Consider the following 22,640-nt stretch of genomic DNA (forward strand, 5'->3'; position numbering starts at 1 on the left):
CACAATGCACCATGACAACTGTCATCACAACGCTCCATGACCCATGACACAACCATGATCCAGGACTCTAGGCATCAAAACGCTCCATGAAATTTGTCATCACAATGATTCATGCGCTTGTCATCCCAATGTTCCATGACCCCTGTAATCACAATGCTCCATGACGCTTGTCATCACTGTGCTCCATGACACTTGTCATCACAATGTTCCATGCTTTTGTCAGCAAAAAGCTACATGACCTTGTCATCACAATGCTCCATGTGTTTGTCGTCACAATCCTCCATGAACCTTGGGATCACATTGCTTCATGCTCCTGTCATCACAATGCTCCACGCTCCTTGAAATCAAAATGATCCATGACCTCTGTCATCACAATTCTCCAAACCCTTGTGATCATAATGTTCCATAACACTTGTCGTCACAACTCTTCATGATGCGTGTCATCACAATACTCCATGACCTTGTCATCACAATGCTCCATGACATTTGTCACCACAATGCTCAAGACACTTGTCATCACAATGATCCATGACACTTATCGTCAAAATGCTCCTTGAACCGTGTCATGAAAAGGATCCATGCCTTTCTCATCACAAGGCTCCATGCCCTTTTCAGCACAATGCTCCATGCCATTGTCATCACAATAGTTCACAAGCTTGTCATCAGAATGCTCCATGAAACTTGTCATCACAATGCTCCATGAACCCTGTCATCAAAATGCTCATGACACCTGGCATCTTAATGCTCCATGTCCCTTGTCATTACAGTGCTCCATGATGCTCGTCATCACAATTATCCATGGTGTTCTCATCACAATGCTCCACGGTCTTGCCATCACAATGCTCCATGCCCTGGTCATAACAATGCCCTATGTCCCTTTTCATCAGGATTCTCCACGTCCTTGTCATCACAATTCTCCATGCACTTGTCATCACAATTCTCAATGTCCCCTGTCAAAGCAAGCAACATGCGCTTGTCATCACAATGCTTCCCGACCTTCTCATCAAAATTCTCATTTGCCCTTGTCATCACAATGCTCCATGACCCTTGGCATCACAATGCTCCAAGCCCTTGTCATCACAATAATCCATTACATTTGTCATCACAATCTTCCATGACACTTGGCATCACAATGCTCCCTGCCATTATCATCACAATGGACCATGACATATGTCATCACAATGCTCCTTGACACCTGTCTTCACAATACTCCATGAACTTATCATCACAATGCTCCAGGCCCTTGTCATGACAATACTCCATAAGCTTTTCATCAGAATGCTCCATGACCCTTGTCATTACAGTGCTCCATGACGCTCATCATCACAATTATCCATGGTCTTCTCATCACAATGCTCCATGAACTTTGTCATCACAATGCTCAATGCACTTGTTATCACAATGCTCCCTGACACTTGTTGTCAGTATGCTCCTTGAACCCTGTCATGATGAGGCTCGACGCCTTTTTCATCACAATGATCCATACCTTTTTCATCACAATGCTCCAAGTCCCCTGGAATCACAATACTCCATGCTCTTGTTATCACAATGTTCCATGATGCATGTCATCAGAATGCTCCATGGCCTTCTCATCACAATCCTCCATGCCCCTGTCATCAAAATGCTCCAATACTCCTGTAACCACAAGGCTCCATGGCACTTTCCATCAGAATGCTCCATGACACTTGTCATCACAAGGTTCCATGGTCTTCTCAACGCAATGCTCCAGGAGTTTGTCATCATAATGTTCCTTTCCATTGTCATCACAATGCACCATGACAACTGTCATCACAACGCTCCATGACCCATGACACAACCATGATCCAGGACTCTAGGCATCAAAACGCTCCATGAAATTTGTCATCACAATGATTCATGCGCTTGTCATCCCAATGTTCCATGACCCCTGTAATCACAATGCTCCATGACGCTTGTCATCACTGTGCTCCATGACACTTGTCATCACAATGTTCCATGCTTTTGTCAGCAAAAAGCTACATGACCTTGTCATCACAATGCTCCATGTGTTTGTCGTCACAATCCTCCATGAACCTTGGGATCACATTGCTTCATGCTCCTGTCATCACAATGCTCCACGCTCCTTGAAATCAAAATGATCCATGACCTCTGTCATCACAATGCTCCAAACCCTTGTGATCATAATGTTCCATAACACTTGTCGTCACAACTCTTCATGATGCGTGTCATCACAATACTCCATGACCTTGTCATCACAATGCTCCATGACATTTGTCACCACAATGCTCAAGACACTTGTCATCACAATGATCCATGACACTTATCGTCAAAATGCTCCTTGAACCGTGTCATGAAAAGGATCCATGCCTTTCTCATCACAAGGCTCCATGCCCTTTTCATCACAATGCTCCATGCCATTGTCATCACAATAGTTCACAAGCTTGTCATCAGAATGCTCCATGAAACTTGTCATCACAATGCTCCATGAACCCTGTCATCAAAATGCTCATGACACCTGGCATCTTAATGCTCCATGTCCCTTGTCATTACAGTGCTCCGTGATGCTCGTCATCACAATTATCCATGGTGTTCTCATCACAATGCTCCACGGTCTTGCCATCACAATGCTCCATGCCCTGGTCATAACAATGCCCTATGTCCCTTTTCATCAGGATTCTCCACGTCCTTGTCATCACAATTCTCCATGCACTTGTCATCACAATTCTCAATGTCCCCTGTCAAAGCAAGCAACATGCGCTTGTCATCACAATGCTTCCCGACCTTCTCATCAAAATTCTCATTTGCCCTTGTCATCACAATGCTCCATGACCCTTGGCATCACAATGCTCCAAGCCCTTGTCATCACAATAATCCATTACATTTGTCATCACAATCTTCCATGACACTTGGCATCACAATGCTCCCTGCCATTATCATCACAATGGACCATGACATATGTCATCACAATGCTCCTTGACACCTGTCTTCACAATACTCCATGAACTTATCATCACAATGCTCCAGGCCCTTGTCATGACAATACTCCATAAGCTTTTCATCAGAATGCTCCATGACCCTTGTCATTACAGTGCTCCATGACGCTCATCATCACAATTATCCATGGTCTTCTCATCACAATGTTCCAAGGTCTTGCCATCACAATGCTCCATTCGCTGGTCATCACCATGCTACATGTCCCTTGTCGTCACAATGCACCATGACACCTCTCGTCACAATGTTATATGTTCTTGTCATCACAATTCTCCATGTATTTGTCATCGCAATGCTCCATGACACCTGTCATAGCAAGCTCCACGCGCTTGGCATCACAATGCTTCATGACCTTGTCATCGACATTCTCAGTGGCACTTGTCATGACAATGCCCCATGCCCTTGTCATCGCAATGATCCAAGACCTTGTCATCACAATCGCCCATGACACCTGGCCTCACAATGTTCCATGCAATTGTCATCACAATGGACCATGACATATATCATCACAATGCTAACTGACACCTGTCTTCACAATAATCCGTGACCTTGTCATCACAAGGCTCCATGCCCATATCATCACAATACGCCACGCCCATTGTCATCACAATAATCCTTGAAATTTGTCAGACCAATGCTTCATGACCCTGTCATCACAATGTTCCACTCCCTTTCATCACAATGTACCATGACCCCTGTCATCACAATGCTCTTGACTCCAGTCATCACAATGCTTCATTAAATTTGTCATCACAATGGTCCATGCCCTCATCATCAGGAGGCTCTGTTACATTTGTCACCACAATGCTCCATGAACTTTTCACCGAAATGTTCTCTGGCACTTGTCATCACGGTGTCCCATGCCTTTGGCAGCACAATGCTCCATGACCCATGTCATCACAATGTGCCATGCACTTGTCATCACAATTCTCCACAACCTTGTCATCACAATGCTCCATAAACCTTGTCATCACAATGCTCCATGCACTTCTCATCAAAATGCTCTGTCACCACTGATCTCTCAATGTTCCATCACTAGTCATCACAGTACACCCTCACCTATGTCATCACAATGTACCAAGACCCCTGTCACCACAGTGTTACATGACCATATCATCACATTGCTCCATGACCCCTAACATCAAAATGTTCCATAACCCCGTCATCAAAATGCTCTATGACCCTTTTCATCTCAAGGATCCTTGACCCCTTACATCACAATGTTCCCTAAACTCTGTCAACAAAATATTCCATGTCCCTTTTCATCAAATGGCTCCGTGATCATGTCATCACCATGCTCCCTGCCCTTCTCATCACAATGCACCACGCCCTTTTCATCAAACTGCTCCATAACATTTGTCATCTCAAAGCTCCATGACACTTGCCATCAAAATGCTCCATGCCATTGCCATCATATTGCTCCATGAACACTCTCATCACATTGCTCAATGCCCTTGTCATCACAAAGCTCTATGACGCTTGTCATCGCAATGCTCGATGCCCTTCTCATCACAATGCTCCATGCTCTTTTCTTTACAATCTACCATGACCCGTGTATCACAGTGTTCTGTGCCCTTGTCATCACAATGATCCTTTCCCACTCTCATCCCAGTAAGACATGAAACTTTTCAGACAAATTCTCCATGCCCTTGTCATCACAAGCCTCCATTACCCCTGTCAAAACAATGCTCCATGACCCTTGCCAGTATAGTGTTCCACGGCCTTGTCATCACGATGCTCCAAAACCCCTGTAATCACAATGCTCCATGCCCTTGTCATCACAAAGCTCCATGACGCAAGTCATCAGAATGCTCCATGGCCTTCTCATTACAATGCTCCCTGCTCTTGTCATCACAATTCTCCAAGACCAATTTAATCACAATCCTCCATGCCCCTCTTCATCTGAATACTCCATGAACCCTGTCCTTCAAAATGAACCATGCCATCATCATAATGCTTCATGCTATTGTCATCACAATGAAATCAAAATGCTCCATGACCTCTGTCATCACAATGCTCCAAACCCTATAGATCACGACGTCCCAGAACACTTGTCATAACAATGCACAATGATGATTGCCATCAAAATTATCCATGGTCTTCTCAGCACAATGCTCCATGACATTTGTCATCACAATGCTCAATACACTTGTCATCACAATGCTCAATAACACTTGTCGTAGTATGCTCCTTGAACGCTGTCATGACAAGGCTCCATGCCTTTGTCATCACAATGTCCCATGCCCCTTTCCATGTCAATTCTCCATGAACCCTGTCATCCCAATGCACCATGCCCATCATCATAATGCTTCATGCTCTTATCATCACAATGAAATCAAAACGTTCCATGCCCTCTGTCATCACAATGCTCCAAAACCTTGCGATCACAATATTCCATAACAATTGTCATCACAATGCCCCATGACACTCATCATCACAATTACCCATGGTCTTCTCATCACAATGCTCCATGAACTTTGTCATCACAATGCTCAATGCACTTGTTATCACAATGCTCCCTGACACTTGTTGTCAGTATGCTCCTTGAACCCTGTCATGATGAGGCTCGACGCCTTTTTCATCACAATGATCCATACCTTTTTCATCACAATGCTCCAAGTCCCCTGGAATCACAATACTCCATGCTCTTGTTATCACAATGTTCCATGATGCATGTCATCAGAATGCTCCATGGCCTTCTCATCACAATCCTCCATGCCCCTGTCATCAAAATGCTCCAATACTCCTGTAACCACAAGGCTCCATGGCACTTTCCATCAGAATGCTCCATGACACTTGTCATCACAAGGTTCCATGGTCTTCTCAACGCAATGCTCCAGGAGTTTGTCATCATAATGTTCCTTTCCATTGTCATCACAATGCACCATGACAACTGTCATCACAACGCTCCATGACCCATGACACAACCATGATCCAGGACTCTAGGCATCAAAACGCTCCATGAAATTTGTCATCACAATGATTCATGCGCTTGTCATCCCAATGTTCCATGACCCCTGTAATCACAATGCTCCATGACGCTTGTCATCACTGTGCTCCATGACACTTGTCATCACAATGTTCCATGCTTTTGTCAGCAAAAAGCTACATGACCTTGTCATCACAATGCTCCATGTGTTTGTCGTCACAATCCTCCATGAACCTTGGGATCACATTGCTTCATGCTCCTGTCATCACAATGCTCCACGCTCCTTGAAATCAAAATGATCCATGACCTCTGTCATCACAATGCTCCAAACCCTTGTGATCATAATGTTCCATAACACTTGTCGTCACAACTCTTCATGATGCGTGTCATCACAATACTCCATGACCTTGTCATCACAATGCTCCATGACATTTGTCACCACAATGCTCAAGACACTTGTCATCACAATGATCCATGACACTTATCGTCAAAATGCTCCTTGAACCGTGTCATGAAAAGGATCCATGCCTTTCTCATCACAAGGCTCCATGCCCTTTTCATCACAATGCTCCATGCCATTGTCATCACAATAGTTCACAAGCTTGTCATCAGAATGCTCCATGAAACTTTTCATCACAATGCTCCATGAACCCTTTCATCAAAATGCTCATGACACCTGGCATCTTAATGCTCCATGTCCCTTGTCATTACAGTGCTCCGTGATGCTCGTCATCACAATTATCCATGGTGTTCTCATCACAATGTTCCTCGGTCTTGCCATCACAATGCTCCATGCCCTGGTCATAACAATGCCCTATGTCCCTTTTCATCAGGATTCTCCACGTCCTTGTCATCACAATTCTCCATGCACTTGTCATCACAATTCTCAATGTCCCCTGTCAAAGCAAGCAACATGCGCTTGTCATCACAATGCTTCCCGACCTTCTCATCAAAATTCTCATTTGCCCTTGTCATCACAATGCTCCATGACCCTTGGCATCACAATGCTCCAAGCCCTTGTCATCACAATAATCCATTACATTTGTCATCACAATCTTCCATGACACTTGGCATCACAATGCTCCCTGCCATTATCATCACAATGGACCATGACATATGTCATCACAATGCTCCTTGACACCTGTCTTCACAATACTCCATGAACTTATCATCACAATGCTCCAGGCCCTTGTCATGACAATACTCCATAAGCTTTTCATCAGAATGCTCCATGAACCTTGTCATTACAGTGCTCCATGACGCTCATCATCACAATTATCCATGGTCTTCTCATCACAATGTTCCAAGGTCTTGCCATCACAATGCTCCATTCGCTGGTCATCACCATGCTACATGTCCCTTGTCGTCACAATGCACCATGACACCTCTCGTCACAATGTTATATGTTCTTGTCATCACAATTCTCCATGTATTTGTCATCGCAATGCTCCATGACACCTGTCATAGCAAGCTCCACGCGCTTGGCATCACAATGCTTCATGACCTTGTCATCGACATTCTCAGTGGCACTTGTCATGACAATGCCCCATGCCCTTGTCATCGCAATGATCCAAGACCTTGTCATCACAATCGCCCATGACACCTGGCCTCACAATGTTCCATGCAATTGTCATCACAATGGACCATGACATATATCATCACAATGCTAACTGACACCTGTCTTCACAATAATCCGTGACCTTGTCATCACAAGGCTCCATGCCCATATCATCACAATACGCCACGCCCATTGTCATCACAATAATCCTTGAAATTTGTCAGACCAATGCTTCATGCCCCTGTCATCACAATGTTCCACTCCCTTTCATCACAATGTACCATGACCCCTGTCATCACAATGCTCTTGACTCCAGTCATCACAATGCTTCATTAAATTTGTCATCACAATGGTCCATGCCCTCATCATCAGGAGGCTCTGTTACATTTGTCACCACAATGCTCCATGAACTTTTCACCAAAATGTTCTCTGGCACTTGTCATCACGGTGTCCCATGCCTTTGGCAGCACAATGCTCCATGACCCATGTCATCACAATGTGCCATGCACTTGTCATCACAATTCTCCACAACCTTGTCATCACAATGCTCCATAAACCTTGTCATCACAATGCTCCATGCACTTCTCATCAAAATGCTCTGTCACCACTGATCTCTCAATGTTCCATCACTAGTCATCACAGTACACCCTCACCTATGTCATCACAATGTACCAAGACCCCTGTCACCACAGTGTTACATGACCATATCATCACATTGCTCCATGACCCCTAACATCAAAATGTTCCATAACCCCGTCATCAAAATGCTCTATGACCCTTTTCATCTCAAGGATCCTTGACCCCTTACATCACAATGTTCCCTAAACTCTGTCAACAAAATATTCCATGTCCCTTTTCATCAAATGGCTCCATGATCATGTCATCACCATGCTCCCTGCCCTTCTCATCACAATGCACCACGCCCTTTTCATCAAACTGCTCCATAACATTTGTCATCTCAAAGCTCCATGACACTTGCCATCAAAATGCTCCATGCCATTGCCATCATATTGCTCCATGAACACTCTCATCACATTGCTCAATGCCCTTGTCATCACAAAGCTCTATGACGCTTGTCATCGCAATGCTCGATGCCCTTCTCATCACAATGCTCCATGCTCTTTTCTTTACAATCTTCCATGACCCGTGTATCACAGTGTTCTGTGCCCTTGTCATCACAATGATCCTTTCCCACTCTCATCCCAGTAAGACACGAAACTTTTCAGACAAATTCTCCATGCCCTTGTCATCACAAGCCTCCATTACCCCTGTCAAAACAATGCTCCATGACCCTTGCCAGTATAGTGTTCCACGGCCTTGTCATCACGATGCTCCAAAACCCCTGTAATCACAATGCTCCATGCCCTTGTCATCACAAAGCTCCATGACGCAAGTCATTAGAATGCTCCATGGCCTTCTCATTACAATGCTCCCTGCTCTTGTCATCACAATTCTCCAAGACCAATTTAATCACAATCCTCCATGCCCCTCTTCATCTGAATACTCCATGAACCCTGTCCTTCAAAATGAACCATGCCATCATCATAATGCTTCATGCTATTGTCATCACAATGAAATCAAAATGCTCCATGACCTCTGTCATCACAATGCTCCAAACCCTATAGATCACGACGTCCCAGAACACTTGTCATAACAATGCACAATGATGATTGCCATCAAAATTATCCATGGTCTTCTCAGCACAATGCTCCATGACATTTGTCATCACAATGCTCAATACACTTGTCATCACAATGCTCAATAACACTTGTCGTAGTATGCTCCTTGAACGCTGTCATGACAAGGCTCCATGCCTTTGTCATCACAATGTCCCATGCCCCTTTCCATGTCAATTCTCCATGAACCCTGTCATCCCAATGCACCATGCCCATCATCATAATGCTTCATGCTCTTTTCATCACAATGAAATCAAAACGTTCCATGCCCTCTGTCATCACAATGCTCCAAAACCTTGCCATCACAATATTCCATAACAATTGTCATCACAATGCCCCATGACACTCATCATCACAATTACCCATGGTCTTCTCATCACAATGCTCCATGAACTTTGTCATCACAATGCTCAATGCACTTGTTATCACAATGCTCCCTGACACTTGTTGTCAGTATGCTCCTTGAACCCTGTCATGATGAGGCTCGACGCCTTTTTCATCACAATGATCCATACCTTTTTCATCACAATGCTCCAAGTCCCCTGGAATCACAATACTCCATGCTCTTGTTATCACAATGTTCCATGATGCATGTCATCAGAATGCTCCATGGCCTTCTCATCACAATCCTCCATGCCCCTGTCATCAAAATGCTCCAATACTCCTGTAACCACAAGGCTCCATGGCACTTTCCATCAGAATGCTCCATGACACTTGTCATCACAAGGTTCCATGGTCTTCTCAACGCAATGCTCCAGGAGTTTGTCATCATAATGCTCCTTTCCATTATCATCACAATGCACCATGACAACTGTCATCACAACGCTCCATGACCCATGACACAACCATGATCCAGGACTCTAGGCATCAAAACGCTCCATGAAATTTGTCATCACAATGATTCATGCGCTTGTCATCCCAATGTTCCATGACCCCTGTAATCACAATGCTCCATGACGCTTGTCATCACTGTGCTCCATGACACTTGTCATCACAATGTTCCATGCTTTTGTCAGCAAAAAGCTACATGACCTTGTCATCACAATGCTCCATGTGCTTGTCGTCACAATCCTCCATGAACCTTGGGATCACATTGCTTCATGCTCCTGTCATCACAATGCTCCACGCTCCTTGAAATCAAAATGATCCATGACCTCTGTCATCACAATGCTCCAAACCCTTGTGATCATAATGTTCCATAACACTTGTCGTCACAACTCTTCATGATGCGTGTCATCACAATACTCCATGACCTTGTCATCACAATGCTCCATGACATTTGTCACCACAATGCTCAAGACACTTGTCATCACAATGATCCATGACACTTATCGTCAAAATGCTCCTTGAACCGTGTCATGAAAAGGATCCATGCCTTTTTCATCACAAGGCTCCATGCCCTTTTCATCACAATGCTCCATGCCATTGTCATCACAATAGTTCACAAGCTTGTCATCAGAATGCTCCATGAAACTTGTCATCACAATGCTCCATGAACTTTTCACCACAATGTTCTCTGGCACTTGTCATCACAGTGTCCCATGCCTTTGGCAGCACAATGCTCCATGACCCATGTCATCACAATGCGCCATGCACTTGTCATCAAAATGCTCCACAACCTTGTCATCAGAATGCTCCATAAACCTTGTCATCACAATGCTCCATGCACTTCTCATCAAAATGCTCTGTCACCACTGATCTCTCAATGTTCCATCACTAGTCATCACAGTACACCCTCACCCATGTCATCACAATGTTCCAAGACCCCTGTCATCACAATGTTACATGACCATATCATCACATTGCTCCATGACCACTAACATCAAAATGTTCCATAACCCCTGTCATCAAAATGCTCTATGACCCTTTTCATCTCAAGGATCCTTGACCCCTTACATCACAATATTCCCTAAACTCTGTCAGCACAATATTCCATGTCCCTTTTCATCAAATGGCTCCGTGATCATGTCATCACCATGTTCCCTGCCCTTCTCATCACAATGCACCACGCCCTTTTCATCAAAATGCTCCATTACATTTGTCATCACAAAGCTCCATGACACTTGCCATAAAAATGCTCCATGCCATTGTCATCATATTGCTCAATGAACACTCTCATCACATTGCTCAATGCCCTTATCATCACAAAGCTCTATGACGCTTGTCATCGCAATGCTCGATGCCCTTCTCATCACAATGCTCCATGCTCTTTTCTTTACAATCTTCCATGACCCATGTTTCACAGTGTTCTGTGCCCTTGTCATCACAATGATCCTTTCCCACACTCATCCCAGTAAGACATGAAACTTTTCAGACAAATGCTTCATGCCCTTGTCATCACAAGCCTCCATTACCCCTGTCAAAACAATGCTCCATGACCCTTGCCAGTATAGTGTTCCACGGCCTTGTCATCACAATGCTCCAAAACCCCTGTAATCACAATGCTCCATGCCCTTGTCATCACAAAGCTCCATGACGCAAGTCATCAGAATGTTCCATGGCCTTCTCATTACAATGCTCCCTGCTCTTGTCATCACAATTCTCCAAGACCAATTTAATCACAATCCTCCATGCCCCTCTTCATCTGAATGCTCCATGAACCCTGTCCTCAAAATGCACCATGCCCATCATCATAATGCTTCATGCTATTGTCATCACAATGAAATCAAAATGCTCCATGACCTCTGTCATCACAATGCTCCAAAGCCTATAGATCATGACGTCCCAGAACACTTGTCATAACAATGCACAATGATGATTGCCATCAAAATTATCCATGGTCTTCTCAGCACAATGCTCCATGACATTTGTCATCACAATGCTCAATACACTTGTCATCACAATGCTCAATAACACTTGTCGTAGTATGCTCCTTGAAAGCTGTCATGACAAGGCTCCATGCCTTTTTCATCACAATGTCCCATGCCCCTTTCCATGTCAATTCTCCAAGAACCCTGTCATCCCAATGCACCATGCCCATCATCATAATGCTTCATGCTCTTTTCATCACAATGAAATCAAAACGTTCCATGCCCTCTGTCATCACAATGCTCCAAAACCTTGCGATCACAATATTCCATAACAATTGTCATCACAATGCCCCATGACACTCATCATCACAATTACCCATGGTCTTCTCATCACAATGCTCCATGAACTTTGTCATCACAATGCTCAATGCACTTGTTATCACAATGCTCCCTGACACTTGTTGTCAGTATGCTCCTTGAACACTGTCATGATGAGGCTCGACGCGTTTTTCATCACAATGATCCATACCTTTTTCATCACAATGCTCCAAGTCCCCTGGAATCACAATACTCCACGCTCTTGTTATCACAATGTTCCATGATGCATGTCATCAGAATGCTCCACGGCCTTCTCATCACAGTCCTCCATGCCCCTGTCATCAAAATGCTCCAATACTCCTGTAACCACAAGGCTCCATGGCACTTTCCATCAGAATGCTCCATGACACTTGTCATCACAAGGTTCCATGGTCTTCTCAACACAATGCTCCAGGAGCTTGTCATCATAATGCTCCATTCCCATGTCATCACAATGCACCATGACAACTGTCATCACAACGCTCCATGACCCATGACACAACCATGATCCAGGACTCTTGGCATCAAAATGCTCCATGAAATTGTCATCACAATGATTCATGCGCTTGTCATCCCAATGTTCCATGACCCCTGTAATCACAATGCTCCATGACGCTTGTCATCACTGTGCTCCATGACACTTGTCATCACATTGTTCCATGCTTTTGTCAGCAAAAAGCTACATGACCTTGTCATCACAATGCTCCATGTGCTGGTCATCACAATCCTCCATGAACCTTGGGATCACATTGCTTCATGCTCCTGTCATCACAATGCTCCACGCTCCTTGAAATCAAAATGATCCATGACCTCTGTCATCACAATGCTCCAAACCCTTGTGATCATAATGTTCCATAACACTTGTCATCACAACTCTTCATGATGCGTGTCATCACAATACTCCATGACCTTGTCATCACAATGCTCCATGACATTTGTCATCACAATGCTCAAGACACTTGTCATCACAATGATCCATGACACTTATCATCAAAATGCTCCTTGAACCGTGTCATGAAAAGGATCCATGCCTTTTTCATCACAGTTCTCCATGCCCTTTACATCACAATGTTCCATGCCATTGTCATCACAATAGTTCACAAGCTTGTCATCACAATGCTCCATGAACCCTGTCATCAAAATGCTCATGACACCTGGCATCATAATGCTCCATGTCCCTTGTCATTACAGTGCTCCGTATGCTCGTCATCACAATTATCCATGGTGTTCTCATCACAATGCTCCACGGTCTTGCCATCACAATGCTCCATGCCCTGGTCATCACAATGCTCTATGTCCCTTTTCATCAGGATTCTCCACGTCCTTGTCATCACAATTCTCCATGCACTTGTCATCACAATTCTCAATGTCCCCTGTCAAAGCAAGCAACATGCGCTTGTCATCACAATGCTTCCCGACCTTCTCATCAAAATTCTCATTTGCCCTTGTCATCACAATGCTCCATGACCCTTGGCATCACAATGCTCCAAGCCCTTGTCATCACAATAATCCATTACATTTGTCATCACAATCTTCCATGACACTTGGCATCACAATGCTCCCTGCCATTATCATCACAATGGACCATGACATATGTCATCACAATGCTCCCTGACAGCTGTCTTCACAATACTCCATGAACTTATCATCACAATGCTCCAGGCCCTTGTCATGACAATACTCCACAAGCTTTTCATCAGAATGCTCCATGACCCTTGTCATTACAGTGCTCCATGACGCTCATCATCACAATTATCCATGGTCTTCTCATCACAATGTTCCAAGGTCTTGCCATCACAATGCTCCATTCGCTGGTCATCACCATGCTACATGTCCCTTGTCGTCACAATGCACCATGACACCTCTCGTCACAATGTTATATGTTCTTGTCATCACAATTCTCCATGTATTTGTCATCGCAATGCTCCATGACACCTGTCATAGCAAGCTCCACGCGCTTGTCATCACAATGCTTCATGACCTTGTCATCGACATTCTCAGTGGCACTTGTCATGACAATGCTCCATGCCCTTGTCATCGCAATGATCCAAGACCTTGTCATCACAATCGCCCATGACACCTGGCCTCACAATGTTCCATGCAATTGTCATCACAATGGACCATGACATATATCATCACAATGCTAACTGACATCTGTCTTCACAATAATCCGTGACCTTGTCATCACAAGGCTCCATGCCCATATCATCACAATACGCCATGCCCACTGTCATCACAATAATCCTTGAAATTTGTCAGACCAATGCTTCATGCCCCTGTCATCACAATGTTCCACTCCCTTTCATCACAATGTACCATGACCCCTGTCATCACAATGCTCTTGACTCCAGTCATCACAATGCTTCATAAAATTTGTCATCACAATGGTCCATGCCCTCATCATCAGGAGGCTCTGTTACATTTGTCACCACAATGCTCCATGAACTTTTCACCACAATGTTCTCTGGCACTTGTCATCACAGTGTCCCATGCCTTTGGCAGCACAATGCTCCATGACCCATGTCATCACAATGCGCCATGCACTTGTCATCACAATGCTCCACAACCATGTCATCACAATGCTCCATAAACCTTGTCATCACAATGCTCCATGCACTTCTCATCAAAATGCTCTGTCACCACTGATCTCTCAATGTTCCATCACTAGTCATCACAGTACACCCTCACCTATGTCATCACAATGTACCAAGACCCCTGTCACCACAGTGTTACATGACCATATCATCACATTGCTCCATGACCCCTAACATCAAAATATTCTATAACCCCTGTCATCAAAATGCTCTATGACCCTTTTCATCTCAAGGATCCTTGACCCCTTACATCACAATGTTCCCTAAACTCTGTCAACAAAATATTCCATGTCCCTTTTCATCAAATGGCTCCGTGATCATGTCATCACCATGCTCCCTGTCTTCTCATCACAATGCACCACGCCCTTTTCATCAAAATGCTCCATAACATTTGTCATCTCAAAGCTCCATGACACTTGCCATCAAAATGCTCCATGCCATTGCCATCATATTGCTCCATGAACACTCTCATCACATTGCTCAATGCCCTTGTCATCACAAAGCCCTATGACGCTTGTCATCGCAATGCTCGATGCCCTTCTCATCACAATGCTCCATGCTCTTTTCTTTACAATCTCCCATGACCCATGTATCACAGTGTTCTGTGCCCTTGTCATCACAATGATCCTTTCCCACTCTCATCCCAGTAAGACATGAAACTTTTCAGACAAATGCTCCATGCCCTTGTCATCACAAGCCTCCATTACCCCTGTCAAAACAATGCTCCATGACCCTTGCCAGTATAGTGTTCCACGGCCTTGTCATCACGATGCTCCAAAACCCCTGTATTCACAATGCTCCATGCCCTTGTCATCACAAAGCTCCATGACGCAAGTCATCAGAATGCTCCATGGCCTTCTCATTACAATGCTCCCAGCTCTTGTCATCACAATTCTCCAAGACCAATTTAATCACAATCCTCCATGCCCCTCTTCATCTGAATACTCCATGAACCCTGTCCTTCAAAATGCACCATGCCCATCATCAGAATGCTTCATGCTATTGTCATCACAATGAAATCAAAATGCTCCATGACCTCTGTCATCACAATGCTCCAAACCCTATAGATCACGACGTCCCAGAACACTTGTCATAACAATGCACAATGATGATTGCCATCAAAATTATCCATGGTCTTCTCAGCACAATGCTCCATGACATTTGTCATCACAATGCTCAATACACTTGTCATCACAATGCTCAATAACACTTGTCGTAGTATGCTCCTTGAACGCTGTCATGACAAGGCTCCATGCCTTTGTCATCACAATGTCCCATGCCCCTTTCCATGTCAATTCTCCATGAACCCTGTCATCCCAATGCACAATGTCCATCATCATAATGCTTCATGCTCTTATCATCACAATGAAATCAAAACGTTCCATGCCCTCTGTCATCACAATGCTCCAAAACCATGTGATCACAATATTCCCTAACAATTGTCATCACAATGCCCCATGACACTCATCATCACAATTACCCATGGTCTTCTCATCACAATGCTCCATGAACTTTGTCATCACAATGCTCAATGCACTTGTTATCACAATGCTCACTGACACTTGTTGTCAGTATGCTCCTTGAAACCTGTCATGACGAGGCTCGACGCCTTTTTCATCACAATGATCCATACCTTTTTCATCACAATGCTCCAAGTCCCCTGGAATCAAAATACTCCATGCTCTTGTTATCACAATGTTCCATGATGCATGTCATCAGAATGCTCCATGGCCTTCTCATCACAATCCTCCATGCCCCTGTCATCAAAATGCTACAATACTCCTGTAAACACAAGGCTCCATGGCACTTTCCATCAGAATGCTCCATGACACTTGTCATCACAAGGTTCCATGGTCTTCTCAACACAATGCTCCAGGAGCTTGTCATCATAATGCTCCTTTCCATTGCCATCACAATGCACCATGACAACTGTCATCACAACGCTCCATGACCCATGACACAACCATGATCCAGGACTCTAGGCATCAAAACGCTCCATGAAATTTGTCATCACAATGATTCATGCACTTGTCACCCCAATGTTCCATGACCCCTGTAATCACAATGCTCCATGACGCTTGTCATCACTGTGCTCCATGACACTTGTCATCACAATGTTCCATGCTTTTGTCAGCAAAAAGCTACATGACCTTGTCATCACAATGCTCCATGCGCTTGTCATCTCAATCCTCCATGAACCTTGGGATCACATTGCTTCATGCTCCTGTCATCACAATGCTCCACGCTCCTTGAAATCAAAATGATCCATGACCTCTGTCATCACAATGCTCCAAACCCTTGTGATCATAATGTTCCATAACACTTGTCATCACAACTCTTCATGATGCGTGTCATCACAATACTCCATGACCTTGTCATCACAATGCTCCATGACATTTGTCATCACAATGCTCAAGACACTTGTCATCACAATGATCCATGACACTTATCGTCAAAATGCTCCTTGAACCGTGTCATGAAAAGGATCCATGCCTTTTTCATCACAGTTCTCCATGCCCTTTACATCACAATGTTCCATGCCATTGTCATCACAATAGTTCACAAGCTTGTCATCAGAATGCTCCATGAAACTTGTCATCACAATGCTCCATGAACCCTGTCATCAAAATGCTCATGACACCAGGCATCATAATGCTCCATGTCCCTTGTCATTACAGTGCTCCGTGATGCTCGTCATCACAATTATCCATGGTATTCTCATCACAATGCTCCACGGTCTTGCCATCACAATGCTCCATGCCCTGGTCATCACAATGCTCTATGTCCCTTTTCATCAGGATTCTCCACGTCCTTGTCATCACAATTCTCCATGCACTTGTCATCACAATTCTCAATGTCCCCTGTCAAAGCAAGCAACATGCGCTTGTCATCACAATGCTTCCCGACCTTCTCATCAAAATTCTCATTTGCCCTTGTCATCACAATGCTCCATGACCCTTGGCATCACAATGCTCCAAGCCCTTGTCATCACAATAATCCATTACATTTGTCATCACAATCTTCCATGACACTTGGCATCACAATGCTCCCTGCCATTATCATCACAATGGACCATGACATATGTCATCACAATGCTCCCTGACAGCTGTCTTCACAATACTCCATGAACTTATCATCACAATGCTCCAGGCCCTTGTCATGACAATACTCCACAAGCTTTTCATCAGAATGCTCCATGACCCTTGTCATTACAGTGCTCCATGACGCTCATCATCACAATTATCCATGGTCTTCTCATCACAATGTTCCAAGGTCTTGCCATCACAATGCTCCATTCGCTGGTCATCACCATGCTACATGTCCCTTGTCGTCACAATGCACCATGACACCTCTCGTCACAATGTTATATGTTCTTGTCATCACAATTCTCCATGTATTTGTCATCGCAATGCTCCATGACACCTGTCATAGCAAGCTCCACGCGCTTGTCATCACAATGCTTCATGACCTTGTCATCGACATTCTCAGTGGCACTTGTCATGACAATGCTCCATGCCCTTGTCATCGCAATGATCCAAGACCTTGTCATCACAATCGCCCATGACACCTGGCCTCACAATGTTCCATGCAATTGTCATCACAATGGACCATGACATATATCATCACAATGCTAACTGACATCTGTCTTCACAATAATCCGTGACCTTGTCATCACAAGGCTCCATGCCCATATCATCACAATACGCCATGCCCACTGTCATCACAATAATCCTTGAAATTTGTCAGACCAATGCTTCATGCCCCTGTCATCACAATGTTCCACTCCCTTTCATCACAATGTACCATGACCCCTGTCATCACAATGCTCTTGACTCCAGTCATCACAATGCTTCATAAAATTTGTCATCACAATGGTCCATGCCCTCATCATCAGGAGGCTCTGTTACATTTGTCACCACAATGCTCCATGAACTTTTCACCACAATGTTCTCTGGCACTTGTCATCACAGTGTCCCATGCCTTTGGCAGCACAATGCTCCATGACCCATGTCATCACAATGCGCCATGCACTTGTCATCACAATGCTCCACATCCATGTCATCACAATGCTCCATAAACCTTGTCATCACAATGCTCCATGCACTTCTCATCAAAATGCTCTGTCACCACTGATCTCTCAATGTTCCATCACTAGTCATCACAGTACACCCTCACCTATGTCATCACAATGTACCAAGACCCCTGTCACCACAGTGTTACATGACCATATCATCACATTGCTCCATGACCCCTAACATCAAAATATTCTATAACCCCTGTCATCAAAATGCTCTATGACCCTTTTCATCTCAAGGATCCTTGACCCCTTACATCACAATGTTCCCTAAACTCTGTCAACAAAATATTCCATGTCCCTTTTCATCAAATGGCTCCGTGATCATGTCATCACCATGCTCCCTGTCTTCTCATCACAATGCACCACGCCCTTAACATCAAAATGCTCCATAACATTTGTCATCTCAAAGCTCCATGACACTTGCCATCAAAATGCTCCATGCCATTGCCATCATATTGCTCCATGAACACTCTCATCACATTGCTCAATGCCCTTGTCATCACAAAGCCCTATGACGCTTGTCATCGCAATGCTCGATGCCCTTCTCATCACAATGCTCCATGCTCTTTTCTTTACAATCTCCCATGACCCATGTATCACAGTGTTCTGTGCCCTTGTCATCACAATGATCCTTTCCCACTCTCATCCCAGTAAGACATGAAACTTTTCAGACAAATGCTCCATGCCCTTGTCATCACAAGCCTCCATTACCCCTGTCAAAACAATGCTCCATGACCCTTGCCAGTATAGTGTTCCACGGCCTTGTCATCACGATGCTCCAAAACCCCTGTATTCACAATGCTCCATGCCCTTGTCATCACAAAGCTCCATGACGCAAGTCATCAGAATGCTCCATGGCCTTCTCATTACAATGCTCCCAGCTCTTGTCATCACAATTCTCCAAGACCAATTTAATCACAATCCTCCATGCCCCTCTTCATCTGAATACTCCATGAACCCTGTCCTTCAAAATGCACCATGCCCATCATCAGAATGCTTCATGCTATTGTCATCACAATGAAATCAAAATGCTCCATGACCTCTGTCATCACAATGCTCCAAACCCTATAGATCACGACGTCCCAGAACACTTGTCATAACAATGCACAATGATGATTGCCATCAAAATTATCCATGGTCTTCTCAGCACAATGCTCCATGACATTTGTCATCACAATGCTCAATACACTTGTCATCACAATGCTCAATAACACTTGTCGTAGTATGCTCCTTGAACGCTGTCATGACAAGGCTCCATGCCTTTGTCATCACAATGTCCCATGCCCCTTTCCATGTCAATTCTCCATGAACCCTGTCATCCCAATGCACAATGTCCATCATCATAATGCTTCATGCTCTTATCATCACAATGAAATCAAAACGTTCCATGCCCTCTGTCATCACAATGCTCCAAAACCATGTGATCACAATATTCCCTAACAATTGTCATCACAATGCCCCATGACACTCATCATCACAATTACCCATGGTCTTCTCATCACAATGCTCCATGAACTTTGTCATCACAATGCTCAATGCACTTGTTATCACAATGCTCACTGACACTTGTTGTCAGTATGCTCCTTGAAACCTGTCATGACGAGGCTCGACGCCTTTTTCATCACAATGATCCATACCTTTTTCATCACAATGCTCCAAGTCCCCTGGAATCAAAATACTCCATGCTCTTGTTATCACAATGTTCCATGATGCATGTCATCAGAATGCTCCATGGCCTTCTCATCACAATCCTCCATGCCCCTGTCATCAAAATGCTACAATACTCCTGTAAACACAAGGCTCCATGGCACTTTCCATCAGAATGCTCCATGACACTTGTCATCACAAGGTTCCATGGTCTTCTCAACACAATGCTCCAGGAGCTTGTCATCATAATGCTCCTTTCCATTGCCATCACAATGCACCATGACAACTGTCATCACAACGCTCCATGACCCATGACACAACCATGATCCAGGACTCTAGGCATCAAAACGCTCCATGAAATTTGTCATCACAATGATTCATGCACTTGTCACCCCAATGTTCCATGACCCCTGTAATCACAATGCTCCATGACGCTTGTCATCACTGTGCTCCATGACACTTGTCATCACAATGTTCCATGCTTTTGTCAGCAAAAAGCTACATGACCTTGTCATCACAATGCTCCATGCGCTTGTCATCTCAATCCTCCATGAACCTTGGGATCACATTGCTTCATGCTCCTGTCATCACAATGCTCCACGCTCCTTGAAATCAAAATGATCCATGACCTCTGTCATCACAATGCTCCAAACCCTTGTGATCATAATGTTCCATAACACTTGTCATCACAACTCTTCATGATGCGTGTCATCACAATACTCCATGACCTTGTCATCACAATGCTCCATGACATTTGTCATCACAATGCTCAAGACACTTGTCATCACAATGATCCATGAAACTTATCGTCAAAATGCTCCTTGAACCGTGTCATGAAAAGGATCCATGCCTTTTTCATCACAGTTCTCCATGCCCTTTACATCACAATGTTCCATGCCATTGTCATCACAATAGTTCACAAGCTTGTCATCAGAATGCTCCATGAAACTTGTCATCACAATGCTCCATGAACCCTGTCATCAAAATGCTCATGACACCAGGCATCATAATGCTCCATGTCCCTTGTCATTACAGTGCTCCGTGATGCTCGTCATCACAATTATCCATGGTATTCTCATCACAATGCTCCACGGTCTTGCCATCACAATGCTCCATGCCCTGGTCATCACAATGCTCTATGTCCCTTTTCATCAGGATTCTCCACGTCCTTGTCATCACAATTCTCCATGCACTTGTCATCACAATTCTCAATGTCCCCTGTCAAAGCAAGCAACATGCGCTTGTCATCACAATGCTTCCCGACCTTCTCATCAAAATTCTCATTTGCCCTTGTCATCACAATGCTCCATGACCCTTGGCATCACAATGCTCCAAGCCCTTGTCATCACAATAATCCATTACATTTGTCATCACAATCTTCCATGACACTTGGCATCACAATGCTCCCTGCCATTATCATCACAATGGACCATGACATATGTCATCACAATGCTCCCTGACAGCTGTCTTCACAATACTCCATGAACTTATCATCACAATGCTCCAGGCCCTTGTCATGACAATACTCCACAAGCTTTTCATCAGAATGCTCCATGACCCTTGTCATTACAGTGCTCCATGACGCTCATCATCACAATTATCCATGGTCTTCTCATCACAATGTTCCAAGGTCTTGCCATCACAATGCTCCATTCGCTGGTCATCACCATGCTACATGTCCCTTGTCGTCACAATGCACCATGACACCTCTCGTCACAATGTTATATGTTCTTGTCATCACAATTCTCCATGTATTTGTCATCGCAATGCTCCATGACACCTGTCATAGCAAGCTCCACGCGCTTGTCATCACAATGCTTCATGACCTTGTCATCGACATTCTCAGTGGCACTTGTCATGACAATGCTCCATGCCCTTGTCATCGCAATGATCCAAGACCTTGTCATCACAATCGCCCATGACACCTGGCCTCACAATGTTCCATGCAATTGTCATCACAATGGACCATGACATATATCATCACAATGCTAACTGACATCTGTCTTCACAATAATCCGTGACCTTGTCATCACAAGGCTCCATGCCCATATCATCACAATACGCCATGCCCACTGTCATCA

The sequence above is a fragment of the Mesoplodon bidens genome (genome assembly GCF_964165515.1).
Source record: "Mesoplodon bidens genome assembly, chromosome: Y".
Lineage (NCBI taxonomy): Eukaryota > Metazoa > Chordata > Mammalia > Artiodactyla > Ziphiidae > Mesoplodon > Mesoplodon bidens.